General features: G+C 42.6%; 1 pseudogene; it reads left to right on the top strand.

The window, feature by feature from the left end:
* Window positions 1–851: 851 nt before the first annotated feature.
* LOC142157752 (adenosine 5'-monophosphoramidase HINT1 pseudogene) lies at window positions 852–1,348 on the top strand (annotated as a pseudogene).
* The last annotated feature ends 16,569 nt before the right edge of the window (window positions 1,349–17,917 follow it).

The following is a 17,917-nucleotide window of genomic DNA, read 5'->3' as shown; positions in this document are numbered from 1 at the left end:
CTCAGTACATAGGCTTAGTTTCTGTTGTTTGTGTATTCACAGATCTCTCTACTGTTTAGTAATTTTACAGCACTTTATTTTTGACTCACGCCTCTCTTTTGCTCACTTCTTCTCTTCCATTTTTTTCACATATTCTCTGCTTATATATCACTTTGTCCGATTTTCATTCTGTCCCTATCTATTCGCTCTAAGTTTTCCGAGACACAGGGATCTCTCTCACTGGTCCTGAGTATATCACACTCCTCTCCTTCTGTCACCCCTGACAACCACCAACCAGGGTTGCCAACTCTGAAATAAAAAACAAGCAACGACTTAGTGAAAAACAAGCCCAAAACAAGCCCAAACCAATCCTAAAAAGCCCAAAAAAAGCCCAACTTACAGGGGACCGTCCTTTTCTGTAACACTAATTTCTACACTGAATTTCCATTTAGAAAATCTTTATAAACACAAGAGGACACATTTATACACTGACATGGCAAATGAAAAAGCAAATGCTGCAATTTAGGACACTGGTATGTCTATACCACACAGCTCCATGATATAACAGTATAACAGTATAAAATAGGGCACTGAAAGCAGTCTTCTGACATGAGCAGCTTACTGAATGGGAGGGGAGGGTGTTATACAGCAGTGTTACCTGCTATAAGTGCAGCGATCGTGTGTCTGTCACAGCACTTATTTCAGTAGGTTGCTGTAGATCCGTCTTCCTGTGATTTACTCCACGTTCTCATCTGACTCCGCCCACCAACAAAGCACCACTTCATTGGAGGATTTCGCTGCACAACCCGCCCACAAAAAAAACAAGCTGAATGCACCAATCACAAAATAGTAACACCACCCAATAGTCTGCCTGTCAACAGGGCTGCAGCTATGGCGGATGAGATCAGCAAAGCACAGACAGCCCATCCCGGTGGTGACACCATATTCGGGAAAATTATCCGTAAGGAAATCCCGGCTAATATAATATATGAGGACGATCAATGTATCGCTTTCCATGATTTCGCTCCACAAGCACCAACACATTTCCTAGTGGTACCTAAGAAAGCTATTAGCCAATTATCTGAAGTAGAACCTGCTGATGACGCTTTACTAGGATATCTGATGATTGTTGGCAAGAAATGTGCTACTGATTTGGGCCTGGCGAGGGGCTATCGGCTGGTCATAAATGAGGGACCAGATGGTGGCCAGTCTGTGTACCACCTTCACCTGCATGTTCTTGGCGGCCGTCAGCTGGGCTGGCCTCCAGGCTAATAGCACATACATACATAGCAGTCTCATTCTGTCCTGTCAGATGAAGTGCGTTCTCTAAATATCATCCTCCAATATATTGTCATCTGTTCAGGCAAGAATACAGAAGGCTGCCTGAGTGACCCGAGCATCGCCAGGTCCATTAAGTGCCACACTCGGGGGATAACCGGAGGCTCCCTGCACAAGAAAGTACTGCTGCCCGGCTGGAGCATATAGAGGTGCCTATCTTACCTCCCTGAGGGTTGCTGCCTGGTTTTCTGGCCTCCTGTCCGGCTTCAGGTGTCTCCCCGCCAGCTTCAAGTGCATATTGGAGCCCAAACAAGCCACAGAACTCAAAAACGGCCACTTCCGGTCAGCGGCTGTGCACTTCCGGTCCGCGGCTGTGCACTTCCGGTACGTGCCCGTGCACTTCCGGTACGCGCACGTGCTCTTTCGGTCCGCAGATACGGAGCTCGGACCCCAAGTCTAAAGTAATATACTACCTGGCGTGGTTTGGATGCCATCTTAGCCGGCAGCACTGTGAGAGAGCTCTCCACGCCGAGCCATTTTTGTTGGAGACACCACCTTCCCAGCCCGCCTACAACCCATCTCTCCCTGCTGTATGGGCCTATGTCCACCTAGTGACTCCGCGAAAGACCATCACTCGGGGAAGTACAGCGTGCGAGACCCGCAGCCTACCTGTCTTTGGAGTGCCTCCTATCAACAACCCGCCGCGGAAGCCCCTCTTGCTGCTTGGACCGCTCATCATCCTCTTGCTGGTGCCGGCTACCGAACTCCGGCCTGCTGAAGCTTATTTCCGGCCCGCTGAGGCCTACTTCCGGCCCTGAAGCATCGGTATCTAGTCCGGTGAGTGCTGCGGAGACCGCACTTCTGGTGGAGGCGGGGCATCACGGCAATTCCAGCCAGCGCAGATTACACTGAATATTGACCTCAAGCGCTAACAGCCCTGGAAGCACATCTCATCAACGGCTGTATACCTGTAGGGCTTCACTGTTGAGGTGCTACCCAGCATCTGATCTCCAGTGATGCTGGTTATGCGATTGGGGACCCTACCCTGAGGACGAGCTCCTTCTGGCTTACCCACACTTATGCCCCATGTGCCCTGCTGACAGAGAAGAAACACTAGCCAGCATAAGCTACCTGCCTCATGACATCTTGTGTTAGACATACAGTACTTCTACCTATGAAACAAGGAACCTATGTATAGTCTAGAACCCAGATAAGCTCCTAACTTGCTCGGACACAGGGGAACCCATGGCTCTTTAACTCTATAATACCTGTCCACAAACACGGCAAACACGAGAGAGATAGATCTTCGTAACTGCTAATTGAGTCCTGATATACTTCTTGCAATTACCAGTTGTTCCCAGAATAAGACAGTGCTATGTCTCACAGAAATCAGAAAAAAAGCACCGCCAGAAACAGACTCCTTTTTTACTCAGGCTAAAAAGAAGAATGCCTCTCAAGCATCTGCATCTTCTCCGCTCCACCAGCTTGACTCAGACCAAGAAGATGCCAACCCACCTAACAACACGTCTATTTCTGTGGAACTGAGAAACATCATCAAATCCACTATGCAGACAGAGGTCCGTACGATTATCCAAGAAGAAATTAAAAAGGGAATGGCTGAGCTTTGCCAAGAAATAGCGGCTATCGGATCAAGAACGGCAGAACTAGAGCAGAAAGTCGATGAGGTTTGTCACTTCCAAGAATTTGTGTCCACAGAACCGTCTGATATCCGTGCGGACATGGAACCATTTAAAGATCATTTAGAAGATAGTGAAAACAGGAACGGGAGGAATAATCTTCGTATTTGGAACATTCCGGAGACAATAGATGGAGATCTCCTACCCAAATATCTTGAGAAACTATTCCTCCATTTCCTACCGGACGCCTCTACTTTGGATATACAGACAGACCGAGCTCACAGAGCACTACGACCGAAACCTCCTCTAAATTAACCTCCTAGAGACGTCATTGTTTGGTTCCATTACTATAAATATAAAGAACAATTTGTCTTGGCCACTCGAGCAACAACCTCGCTTCAGTTTGATGGGTCTGACCTTCAAGTTTACCAGAATCTTGCTCCCTCTACACTACAGAAACGGGCGAGATCTTGCCCCAATCACTAAGCTTTGAACGAGCACAAAATTCGATATCGATGGGGGTTTCCTTTCCACCTATTGATTGGCCATGAAGGTCAGTCCCATAAGGTTAAGACGCCAGACCAAGGAATCACTCTGCTACGGACTCTAGGAATACCGATACCTCCGTCATTGGCATCAAGCATAACAGAGGCTGTGAGACCAGCAGTCCCCATGGCTTCATGGACACAAACATGAAAGACCTCGATAAAAGTTTCCAATTTGGCTGTTAGAGGGCTCAGATAATCTGGTAGGGATACCTGGAAAAGGTTATCGGCAACTCTGTGTATTGTACCGGAAGAAATCTCTGCAGAGACGTGACTGAAGAAACTCCTGCCCCGAATAGTTCGTGAGGTCTTGCCGGCAAACAAGTAGTCTTAGATTGCATTCACGATACAGTAATGTTGTTATTTTTTCTTTGCTTTCTGACTGATGTCCCTCAATTGTTGTCTGATGTTAACGTTGTTGGTAGTTCTGGCAGCAATGCTGTACTTTGCATCACTGATCATCCACTGCCTCACAGCCTGAGGGATATTTTATAACCTATAGCTTTTAATACTTTCTGGATTGTCCCTCGGGTTGCGACGCAGACGGTATTAAAGTAATTCTATCGTTTTCGAATAAGCATTGCCCAAGCGATTGTATAGTGTTTCTAAAGCACAAAGTGATTTATTTTAGCAGATGTAAAAAGTTAACAGTTCAATACATGATTGTAATATAATACAGTACAGTACAGCCAATACCAAAAAATAAATACATACCGCTTGCGCTACGCTGCGCTAACCATGGGCACCCCTGGACAGTGGTTCACCTTAGAATACTGTGTCAGAGTTGACTGAGGGCCACGGCAAAACAATATTAAACCAATATACTTTCGTTCATCCAATTATACGACTTTGACAGTCCACCCTTTGATAGTACAATAAACTATCACCTTAAAGATGTTATATGCAGGATCTCAGTACCACGTTTCATTGCTATGTAATGCAAATCCCCCTTGGGGTATGACCACGCTGTTTGTAGATCTAAACTAGTTATCATAAGAGAGTCTTAATCCTCAAAACGATTTCTTCTTTTACTATAGACCGTACATTTCTGAAGCTTGGAGATAACCTTTTGTATGCCCTTCAAGGGTGCAATAAAACACTTAATACATTATTTGGAAAGGTACAAGGTACAATAGAACATGTATCAGCTATACAGAATTCTCTACTACAGTTCTTCAAGTTTAACAGGTTCGTCTGTCCAACGCATGTCTTTAAGCTCAGAATACATTTAAATACTTCATGTTCATCAATAGCATCATCCTATGTCTATTGATAATGTCATATACAATCTCCTTCAGCTTGCGTTAATATACACACTTCTAATAATGTCATCAGTTCTTTTCATCAACACTTGTGGGCGGGCTATTGTCTGTTCGTTCTTCCCTGTCTCCCAATACTCAGACTTAACAGTGATCGGCTTGCAAAGCATTGGGAGACTTCAGACTAAGGGACCTAGGTGTCGTACTTTTTTTTCCCTAGTGACCTCCCACCTATAGTTCGGGTACCTCAAGAATATTTAGTGGAAAGAGAACTAATCCTACTTGATATAATCACTGAGGCACGTGTGAGCACGCCCAGCACTTTGTTTGTTCTAAAACCTTACCCTTCCAAGAATAATAATCATTCTCAAGGATGCCTGCTCAAGTCCGAATATTACTGGACTGGCATCGCTGGGTGTACCTCCTTTTTTTTTTAACCATGGGGTCGCCATACTTACGGACGTAATGCTACTCAGACAATAGCCCCTCGCACTTTCTCCAAGCTCCAAATTTTCCTTTACCCCTGAATTGAATAGAGTAATTGGCTGGACCGATTATGCTACTAACTTCTCCTCCATCCCCAATACCTCCTTATCATTACCTGAACCAGCCTCTGTCACCTGCTAATAATCAAAAGAATTAACCGTCCTGAGAAGAGAATGAAATGAGAGAACACAAAACCAGAAAAACTACAACTTCATGCTGGACAACTGTCTTAGCCTTTGGCTCAGGTGCTGCTAACTGCATTCGAGGCCTTCCAGAACAGACTCATGAGTGCCCTTGGACCCTTCTCTGAGTGTTGGCCCCTCTGCAGTGGGTGGAATGGGCACCAGTGTGTCTCTGCTACCCTTGAAGCCATGATGCTGGTAGCCTATACCTGGTACCTGTCTGTCAAATAACCTGAGCCTAAGAAATTTCTGCTCCACAACTTACTCTCCCAATCCAACATCCTGACAGTTAGTGTGACTTTTCAGGAAACAGTGTTTTGGACGTTCTCGGTTGCTGTCTCACTATTTACCTTCTCTCAAGGTCTAACCTAGCCTCCCAGTTACAATCTCATCTCACGAGGGGTCAAGAACATTTCAAAAACTGACAGGTTAGGAGTCTGCCCAGGAGTGATCTTTTGGTAGCGGGAAAGGACTAGTGGCCGAAGCTATAAGTCACTTCAATCAAGTTCCAACTCTTATTCTATTCAATTCGTTCTACCGAGTACCACTACTTTATGTTCACACTGGTTTATGGCTAATTGAAAGTATGTGATTTGTTACCACTACTCATACATTATACCTCTATTATCAATAACATGAAAACCCCTATCATCTATTATAACTCTAGGACTATCACATTGAATAACAAAAGCTTTGAATATGACACAGTAATACATTAGACACATTTCAGTATACCTTTACCCAGACATATTTCATTGGTACACCAGTGTATACTTGAGGATCCTGCATGGTGGTAATTGGATGACGTGTATTTGTTTTACCTGTATGAAAACCCATCAGCAGGAGGGATATGCGATGGCTCTATTGGTCTACCTTGTCCATCTTTCCAGAGTCCACCAGACTCCTCACCAAATCTCTTCACCTTCCAGACAGTTTATTCCTCAGGTAACACAAATCTTCATATATTCACCAATATGTGTATGTGTGCATGTTTATGTGTGTGTTCACCTTTTAAAACTAAAACAATACAACGAAAAACAAAACAAAACATAGATTTGTTAGCTGTCACATAAAACCCTGCTGTCTATTTGACAGCTATGTTCGCCCTGGTGTGACAGCCATGTATGGTCGTGTGTGTAAGTGTGGACTTTACTAGCAGCTACTTCAGTTGGTAACTGTGTCACTGTATAAAGTCCTCTATGTAGTGTCCTAATCATGTGCTGGTATTGCTATAAAACGATTTCTCAGTCACCTCAACATCGCCCCCTAGACTAGAAAAATGCTGAAGACCAATGTATATCAATCGATTTTCCCCTCTGCCAACTTCACCTGTCATTCTCAGTACCTCACATTCAGCTACTTGACTAAGTGAGAAGGACACAGGGGTCTATTTCTATAACACTTTCTTCAAATATAACAGTATCCAGTACATATCTGTCTAACAGTGAAAAAATATAAAACATGAAAATTCTACATTTTCTAGGGTTTCACATTATGTCGTATCTTGTGGTAAAAATCCTACTCCAATGTTCTATTCAGAGATGCATATCTGTATGCCTAACCTCCAGCAATCTCCTTTCCACCCTTTGTGCATCCATATAAAGGCACATTTTTGTACAGGAGGCACGAATCATAAAACAAAAAACAAAACAGATATGCAATCTATAAAACATGAATCGTATTTCCACAACAGAACCTTTCTGCTTAAAATCAGCAGTTTCTATACCCATGAAAACAAAACCCCTGACTGTTTCTGTAACTCATGTCAATCTAGTGTGTGTATCTCTGAACTTGTCTTATTTAAAAAAAAAAAAAATATGTCTTAGTCCCATTGTTGAGACTGTGTCTGATTTTATCTCTACCAGAGCAGAGAGAGCGAGAGAGAGAGAGAGAGAGAGAGAGGGAGAGAGGGAGAGAGAGAAAGAGAGAGAGGGAGGGAGAGAGTGAGAGAGAGTGAGGGAGAGAGAGAGAGTGAGAGAGAGAGAGGGAGGGAGAGAGAGAGAGAGAGGTACTAGCGTTTGTGTAAAGAATGAAAAATAAGAAAGCAATGAATGATGGGAATACAAAGATTTGAATACAAACATACATGTAGAAAGGGAGATTTTACAACAAAAATGACAGCTGGATTGGACTCTATGGGGAAATGGCTGAATTCATTCCACTGCTCCCCTTAGCTATTTGCTAACTATGACCCCTCCCCATACTTGACTAGGGGGTCTTAACCATGCAATCCAGTGTCGTCCGTCATTTGTTCATTAAGAACTCGGTATCTCATTGACTACATACATTTTCAACGGACTTTCCTACCTTATGATAGAGAAATGTAAAAATTAACTGTTGATTTTTATTCGTTGAAAAAAAAAATTAACTGTTGATGACTCATCTGAGATACATAAAACGATATTTTGGAGCAAAGTATGTATATACTTCATTGTTGGATAATGGTTCCCAGCCAAACAAATTATCATGAGAAACTGCAGCTTAAAACAAAGAGTGTTCCAAATGTCTATTTTTAATTTGTCTTTTAAGAGTAATTCCTCTATTTCTCTATCTCACCCCTTTTAAACACTAAGTCTATATATCTTTTGTGTACCTTTATCTGTGAAGAAAAGACAAGATAGTTATCTTTAAACAACAAACAAACCAAACATTCTCATTCTTTACACATCGGCCAGCGATTTAGGAAAGCAAACATGTGACAACATAAAACAAACAAACAAAATCAACAAAGATTACCTTTTAAATCCGTTCCCTGCACACTAATACTTACCACAGTTTAAAACCCACCTGGTTGTAGGACTACAGATCTGACCTAACCTCTAGGGTTGGCTATGGTTCTCCCCCAAGGCATTGGCTGCTATGAGGTGCACAGGAAACTGTTGAGAAGTCTCTGAGACTTGTGTACGCCGTCTCTGTGATTCCCCCTTAGATGGGCCAAGTCTCTTTGCTTCCGCTCTTGTCATTGTACAGTCCTTTGCTTGGTGTCCCATTTTAGTGCATCTAAAACACTTCCTCAACTCATGTTGTTTCTTTTCCTTAAACCAGGTGTTATTATGCTGTGGTTGTGTGTGCCGTCCCTCTAGTGCTTGGATACTCACCATCATTAACCTATCGCTTAGTGTATCTTTCTGTTTATTTATATTCTTATCATGTTCTATAGCTGACTCCCTGAGAGCATCTACAGTGATCCCTCTCCAGTTTGGTAATGAAGTTTGCACCCTTGTTTTCAAATTTTCTCTGAGGCCGTCCGTTAGAACTGAAACAGCAACCTCCCTGTAGTGTACATTATCCTTTTTGTCTGATAACCCAGTGTATTTGGCCATCGCTATCAGAGCTCTAGAAAAATAGTGCACTGCATTTTCACTATCCTGTTGTTTGATAGTGAAAATTTTACTCCAGTCCACTATCACTGGAAAATATATGGCCAACTGTGTGATTATATGTCTAATATTGTCCTGATTATCATCCTCGGTTAAGGATTCATCCTCCTCCAACATACAGTCCTTAATGAACTTTTGTATATCAGTATTGAGGGGGAGACAGGTCTTTAATAATACTCGCCAATCGTTATTAGTTGGCTCGTACACATTACCATAATATCTAATAAACTTCTGACATTTGGTCAAATCTTTCCTAGGATCAGGGAAATCAGACAAAATTGAAAATGTTTCAGACCTAGTGCATGGATCATGCGTTGCTACATGTTTTAAAGGAACATCACCATCTCTGTCCGCTTTCCCATTGGGAACTGTTATAGTGCAGACTGGATGTAAGCCTACCAACTCACTATAACTAGTTGCTGAAATTGCTGCTGCAGTACAATGGATGTCTTCCCCTGTGTTAACCTTTACATTATTCTCACCACTTTCAGCCGCTGCCCCTGCTGGTGGGATCGTTCCTTTTCTTTGTCCTGAAACATTACTTTTAACATTACTTAAAACAACATACAAGTTACTAGTTACAGTTTTCACATTTTTGGTATTGGCTGTACTATCCGCTCCGACCGAATTTATCGGGGGCGTGTTTGCGCTGAGATCGCCATGCTTCGCAACGCACACTTCCGGAATGCTTGTTTCCGGTACACTTACTTCCGCTGTGCGCGTGCTTTTCGCCACACTTACTTCCGCTGTGCATTCGCTGCTCTGACTCCTGTTACCTTCCATTTGCCATGACTTTAAACAATCATCATGTCTAGTTCTCACTTTGGTTGACTTAATCAACCGTACTTTATCTTTTACGTTATTTAGTACCTCTGCATTAAAACTCCTTATTGTTGGGAAAGGCCTATCACAATCTTTGGTCATCTTGACCCACGTGTCACAATACACAGTTGCGTATGCACCATATTTCTTACACAAAAGAAATCTCGCTGAATCAATAAGGCCTTCTTTAGGCAGTATATTGGCCATCTCTAGCGTATGCTTAGCACCCATGTTGAACAATAGGGTCCCAGAAAAATCACAATATCCTGCCACTAAATAGGGTTCCAGAAATATCACAATATACTGCCACAAAATAGGGTTCCAGAAATATAATATCCTGCCACTACTCTCAACACTTTGTCACCCGCAATCTACCGCTAGAGATATTTTACTGGCCTGTGGACGTATTTGCTACAAGCCGTGTCCACTCACTTCCTCTGGTCTTAGACTAGGACCCCTAATACAGAAATATCAATGTGGGCTAAGGGGTTATCAGCTCCTCGATTACCCCCGACTCTCCAACAAAATCTGTTGAGTTTATTACGCCCGGCAGCATCCGGTAAAGTCAATTACAAGCCTTACCACGTAATTCCTCCCCGTTGCTCCCAAGTCGCAATTACGGCATTATTCTGCCACCATATAGGGTCCCAGGAATATAACAATATCCTGCCACAATATAGGGTCCCAGAAATATCCGTGCCGTGCCGTGCAATCGCAACGCTTACAGATACTGATTATCAGTAAACGATGCGATTACCCTTGGGTGCACGTCGCGAAAACTTATTCAGTTTCCGCCCCCGGTATACCTGCCTTGTATACCGTACACCAGTTGGGCACCTGCCTCGTCAAACAGCAACTGACACTCTATTTTACAATAGATAAAACCTTATTGTATTTAAAGTCAACAAATCACACGACATACACCTTTTCTGCACAGAAAATTAAAAAGTTCCCAACAATAGTAATAATGTTCCAGAGTTAACAACTGATTATACTATGCATGTTTAACAACTATCAAAACTACTGTTTAACCATGTGGCAATTTTACCGGAAGTACACATACGCAAGGCAGGAAGTACACATACCCTATGCAATGCAATACACTTTAAAACGTAAAACGACAATAAAAAGAAACATTTTTCTTTCTTGTCCCTAGATTCAAATTAGCGTTCCTTCAGTCTATGCAACAATGGACATTCGGTTTCGCAACACACAGTGAACCACAGGTCTTAAACACATTGCGTTCTTTCCTGTTATGCGACGCGTCCGTCAATCCACCCTTTGTTGAGGAACCGAATACCGTGAGCGTTGCATACCTGCCGATAACGTAACTCCTAAACTCACGAGCCCCCAACTTATTAAAGTAATTCTATCGTTTTCAAATAAGCATTGCCCAAGCGATTGTATAGTATTTCTAAAGCACAAAGTGATTTATTTTAGCAGATGTAAAAAGTTAACAGTTCAATACATGAGTGTAATATAATACAGTACAGTACAGCCAATACCAAAAGATAAATACATACCGCTTGCTATCGCATGCGCTTGCTGCGCACCCACGGGCACCCCTGGACAGTGATTCACCTTAGAATACTTTATCAGAGTTGACTGAGGGCCAGGGGAATGCAGCTATGATTATATACAGTACAGTGTTACACAGTGAACAATAGAGATGACGTAGATTGTTTCTATAGGTCCAGACGTTGGGTGGGTCCAGGGTAAACAGGTCATAGGATGATTCAATCTAAGGAATACAAAGGTGGGGGTCGTCTCTCCAGGGGGGTCTGCTCCTTTCATAGCCAGCATCATATAAAAGGTTTATTCCCTAATATCAATAACTAAAGTATGCAATGTGCGATCTCTTCGCCGACTGCATCGGACAGCTGCTGATGAATAGGGCTTCAATATGACACTAGGCATGATACCTTTCCTATAACCTGAACCTTGAATATCACTGAAGTGTACGTATAATCATTATATATATATATATATATATATATATGTATATATACTACTAATAAACCAAATATTATCTGCTCATAAATTACAGTGTAACGAAACCAATATGAATATGAATTATATAAATAACTAAATGTTGTAATGCGAGTGTGTGCGTGCGTATTTTACCGTGCGATCGCACCACACCACGTGTTACGTGGTGTACGGATCGCAATTGCACGGCAAAACAATATTAAACTAATATACTTTCGTTCATCCAATTATACGACTTTGATAACGGTTTTTCAGCTTAGTTGCAGGCTAGTTACTCAAGCTCTTTATTAAGGTCACGACTATGTTATCTAGTTTTGATGTCGATGTCATTTTAAGGACCTTATTCACTGTTAGCTAATGGCCTCACTTGTTTAGCTAAACTGATGTTCTTTAAATGCACTTCATGGTATTGCTTTTCTACTTATCTCTCCCACTTAAATGATTCTAAAATGCACGCATGTATGTTTTTCCTCTTTTACTTGCACCATCTGGGTTTCCCCTCCCCTCCCCCCGAGCAAGGGTACCCACGGCTACACAACCACCCCCCACACTCCCCAAGTACACAGGATGTACTGGTCTCGACTTTCGGAAGGCATGACTTGCCAGTCAAGCTGTCTTCTTTCCCCTCACTTTACGTTTATCCCCCTACTAACCCGTCTTTTCCCCACCCAATCCTTTACACCTCGGCCTGGCATCGAGCTGCTCCTTGTATACTACCTAAAATTATCTTGGCATAAATTCCACTGGTATCAACCATGACCCTCTCGTTTCTAACTATAAATGCTAACGGTCTTAATACACCACAAAAGTGCACTATTTTGTTCCAGTACTTAAAATGTCATTTTCCTCAGATCGCAATGTTGCAAGAAACGCACTTTCAACATATGCACACAAATCTACAATGCAAAAATTACCCCCAGGTATATTATTCCACATCTTCCCAAAAAGTCAAGGGTACAGCTATCCTACTCCACCACACTCTTCCTATAACAATCAATACATCCTATACAGACCCCCAAGGACGATATATTATTTTAACAGGTTCTCTCCTCCGCACACCAATTACTCTAGCTACACTATATGCTCCCAACACCTCACAAAACACCTTTTTTACTCAATTTTTTTTGCCAGACTCTCACAAACTGGGATTGGAAGGATAATAATAGGGGGTGACTTTAATACCATCTTAAACATTCTATTAGACTGTTCACCTCCAACATTACGAGGTAGTCAAATAGCACGTGAAAGCCTTAAACTACAATCCTTGCTCACTCAAGCTAACCTTTATGATACATGGCAAGTGCTATACTCCAATGACAGAACGTATACACATTACTCGGTACCACATGGAACTTACTCTAGATTAGATATGATATTTGTAGATGCTTCTACGACGCGATCCCTGAAATCGGCTGCCACTACACCAGTTCCCTGGTCTGACCACTCAGCTGTGTTAGTGTGACTTGACGTTTTGCCACCCTTTACATCATTGTCAGACGCCGTCCCCGCTGATTCCCTGTCAGACGGGGAACGGACGTCTGATCCCTCCGTCGGCTGCCGCGGACTTCCGGATATCGGGCGCATGCGCCCTGGTCTCAGTCCCGTTGCTAGGCAACGGGACGCTGCTTCAGTATCCGCTGCCGCCCTCCGCTCTCCACCAATCACCTCAGACTTTCAAACAGACAATGCCCAAGAAGATACTACTTCTACTGTAAGATGGGAGGCTCATAAAGAGACCATCAGAGGACGCCTGATCGGTCTAGCCTCCCACGAGAAAAAACTACACCAAAAAGCGGTTACCGACCTAGAAGCCCAAATCCAAACCCTAACTAGACAACATCAAACATATCCCAAACGTAAAACTTATTTAAAACTTCTGGCTCTGCGAGGACAACTAGGCAAACTACTAGCTTTAAAGGCGGCTAAGACTCTTCAATGGCTGCAACAGCAATACTACGAAAAAGGGGATAAAGCTGATACTCTGCTCGCTCGTAGGCTTCAAAACAAACAGAGCCGTAACCGCATAATATCCATTAAGGATCAAGCACAGTGGGCACTATACGACCCACAATCTATAGCTGATAGATTCAGTGCCTACTACACTTTGCTGTATAATCTCCCCCTGACAACAGACTCCCCAGATATTCTTCATACCCAGATACGAGACTTTCTTCAGACTTGCTCCCTTCCCCGCCTTACTGCAGCAGAGCTCTCAATTCTAAACGCTGACATCACGATAAAAGAGATTAAAATGACCATTAAGACCCTAAGAAACTCGGCAGCTCCAGGTACAGATGGCCTTACGGCAATTTATTATAAAAAATTTGAATGGTAAGAACTTTGAAAGGGACACCACCAGGGCAGACGTTATTGTTATAGCTAAAGAGGGACGTGACCTTAGTCGTTGTGAAAGCTATCGACCAATTTCACTACTAAACTTCAACCTAAAGCTATTTGCCAAATTACTAGCGAACAGACTAGCCAGAGTGATTCCTGCCCTGGTCCACCCGGACCAGGTGGGTTTTATCCCTGCTCGACAGGGAGCCGACAATACTAGGCGAGCTATTGATCTAATTGAAATAGCAAATCGGGCCCAGGTTCCTGCTCTGGTGGTGTCTCTTGATGCAGAAAAGGTGTTTGACAGGGTTTTGTGGCCTTTTATGAGAGCCACCTTGGGCGCAATGGGGTTCAAAGGTTGTTTCCTATGCAGACAAGCGTCCCTCTATTATAATCCCTCAGCTACGGTCATAGCCAATGGCGCCGCGTCGTCTCCACTCCGTATTACAAATGGTACTCGACAGGGCTGCCCACTCTCCCCCTTGCTGTTCGCTCTCACGATGGAGCCACTGGTGTCGCGTGTATGCAAGAACCCGGCAATTTCTGGAATTCAAATGGGGATGACTGATTATAAGATATCTATGTACGCAGATGATATTCTTCTTACAGTTACCAATCCCCTCATCTCCATCCCATCTCTTCAAAAAGAACTCAACGAATATGGCGCAGTATTTAACTTTAAGATCAGCATGGATAAATCGGAAATTCTCCCTCTTAACCTACCTCCCCACCTATTAGATACCCTGAAGAGCCAAACAAATTTCCGATGGCAACGAGATAAACTTAAATACTTGGGGATTTACCTAACGACCCATTATAATCAGACATATGCAGCTAACTTCCCCAGGCTCTTAGACTCACTCAAATGTGATCTTGAAAAATGGGATAGGCTATATAATTCTTGGCTCGGCCGCATGGCGGCAGTAAAAATGAACCTCTTGCCACGAATTCTTTATTTGTTTCAAACCCTATCTATTCGAGTACCCTCTCTTGCGCTACAGACTCTCCAGAAGCAAATTACCAGATTTGTTTGGGCGGGCAGATGACCCCGTGTGCGGGCTTGCACGCTCTTCTGACGAAACTCAGAGGGAGGGGTGGGCCTACCAAACATCTCCAAATACTATAATGCTGCACACTTGACCCAATTAGTTTTATTTCACTCCTTATCTTCCACAAGGCTCTGGGTAGACATTGAGGCTACTTTTTTGCACTTACTCTCGCCCTATACATTACTTTGGATATCTATCAAACATAGACCTCCACTCTCTTTACTCTTATCCACCACCCGTTTCTCCCTCCAGATATGGGACTACAGTACTCGCACGTTTCAACTAATAAAAAATTCAGAAGCTATGTTTCCACTGTGGAACAATCCAGCCTTTCCACTAGGACAACAACACTCCTCTTTTCACCACTGGTGCCGACGAGGTCTAAGATTCATTACTGACACAGCGCCTATGCGGATATTCCCCGAATTTGCTGACTTACAATGACGATATGGCATTCCCCATTACCGTTTCTACCAATACCTTCAGTTAAGACATCTATATCAATCGATCCCAACGCTTAAGCTTATACACCAACTTACGTCTTTAGAAACTTTTTGTAGAGGTAAATCCCTCCCTACTGGTTTAATCTACATTTTACAGCATCATGGTGGCATTTCGTCAACCTGCCAAAGATCGCTTTGAGCTGAAGTGGGAAGAAGACCTTGGCGTGGAACTAGAGATAGAAGAGTGGGCTAAGATCAGGTCACGAGTCGCTAAGAGCTCTATCTGTGTCCGTACCAAAGAGAACTCATATAAGCTCTTATATAGAGGGTATTTAGTTCCAACCCACTTGAAAGCCAATTATCCTGACTCCTCTAGTCAATGCTGGAGACTATGTGGGCAGGAAGGCTCATTCCAACATATTTGGTGGTCCTGTCCGAGACTTGTGGAAATCTGGCGGAAAATTCACAATTTAATTGATAGAGTCACCTCAGTAAAACTCCCCCCTTCTCCTCATACTCACTATTACATAGGCCTATACCGGACGTTAACAAATATACAATGGCGCTTATGGGCCATATACTCAATGCAGCTAAATGCGCAATAGCAGCAAATTGGAAACATTCAGAATCCCCATCGCTGCCTGAAATTATCAATAGAGTATGGCAGACCTATAGCTGTGAACACATTACAAGCATTCTCAATGACCGTCCCAATAAATTTTGTGCGATTTGGGATCCTTGGCTCGCCTCCTATGGTGCAGAACAGCCAAGGCCTGATTAGATTGGAGACTGATGTATATAGCGTCAGAAGACGTTCAATATATGGTCTGTACCTGTAATACATTTAGATGCCAAGCCAGGTGCCACTTCTCCTTCCCCCTCTCACCATACTAACATTTTTCCCTTTCCCTTTTCCTCCCCTCCCCCTGTCCCCTGCTCTCTCTTTTCTTTCCCTTTCTCTGTTTTTACTTTTACTGACAAAGTTCACATTGTTTTTCTTATCCGCAATGTATTTGTTGTTTGATCAATGTAACTTATTCTTTACACTGTTTTGAAAATTGAAAAATCTCCCTAATAAAATATGTTTTAAAAAAAAAAAAAGAAAATAATATTGTGATCTGTGAGGTGGTCAAAATTGACTGCAAATGACTTGAAATTAGTGTTATTGAGGTTAATAATAATGTAGGCAAAAAAGAGCAAAATTATGTGATTTTAGCAAAAAAAAATAGGGATTTTAGAAAAATATAGGGATCCAAAACCAAAATCAAAACACTCAAGGGCGGTTTTTCCAAAACCAAAATTCGAAGTTAATCCAGATCCAAAACCAAAACCAAAACCAGAACACGGGGGTCAGTGAACATCTCTAGCTTCCACATATTAGATATACTAGTCATAATATCATCAACTTGATGATGCATAATTATGATTGGTGTTTTAATGCTTGTTTGTTTTTTTAAATATAATAAATACATTTTAAAAAACTACCTCCCCCCATCTGGGTAGGCTACTGGTAATGCAAAGGAATGTACAGTGTGAGCCCCACCAGAAAGCCACAACTAGTACCAGGCTATGACAGGCTGGGCTTGTCACGCTATATCCTGGAACTTCACTGCGAGGGATCCGCTCTTATTATAGGACATAGCTTCGTCCTGTTCAATCCAGGACTTAATTCCCTAATAACAGCTTTGTGTTGAATGTACTGGAACTCCTCTCAACACCGCTGGTCAGTGGGTGTTGGGGTTGTTGGGGTAATAATTTGTAAGAGTCAGAAAGTAGCACTTTCAAATGTGACACTTCTGGTCCCAGCAAGCCCTGGCAGCAATAAAATGCTTGGGTATGCTGGTGCTTGTAAAACTAGAAGTGCCAGCATGCACTGCCATCCAGGGCCTGCTGGAACCTGTTTGCTATATAGGAAAATACTGATAAAATAAATAAATAATAGAATTATATCCACGCTGCCGACTGGGAGTAAGTGGTTGGGCCCACCCGGGTTAATGCGTGTGAGGAATTTATATGCTATGCTAATACAGCAGTCCTGAAGGCCATTCCAGTGATAAAATTGATAAAACCATGCAATTTAAATGCCAGGAGTGAGTGTTTAGGCCCTAAGTTTATTTAGACTGATGGGGCTGTTACCAATGTCACAGTTAATATGTTTTGAGGTATGTTTGTTTAGGACAAAAACAGAAAACTAGTTGTTTTTGTTTAAACTTATTTGTATGTATTGTAAACTGAAATAATTTCCACCTACACTTTTAGCGCAATACACATCCGACTCTACTTGAGGCCATAATTGTTGCTGGATTCTAATAAATATTAAATAAGTAAGTCTGTGATGTCACTGAATATCATGTTTGCAATTTGTCATAAATAATTTTAACTCATTGCAGCACAAAACCCCCTGATCCGAATGATTGACTTGCATATGTTACAGTAATCTTCCTGGTTCGCAGGGGGGTTGTAGTCATTGTGCCGATGGTAAATATGTTGACACTCAGGTTAGGTGCACACTGCAGACATTTTCAAATGAT

The sequence above is a fragment of the Mixophyes fleayi genome, chromosome 5, assembly GCF_038048845.1.
Source record: "Mixophyes fleayi isolate aMixFle1 chromosome 5, aMixFle1.hap1, whole genome shotgun sequence".
Classification (NCBI taxonomy): Eukaryota; Metazoa; Chordata; class Amphibia; order Anura; family Limnodynastidae; genus Mixophyes; species Mixophyes fleayi.
Note: the sequence above shows the minus strand (reverse complement) of the source record. Positions and strands in the feature narration are given on the sequence as shown.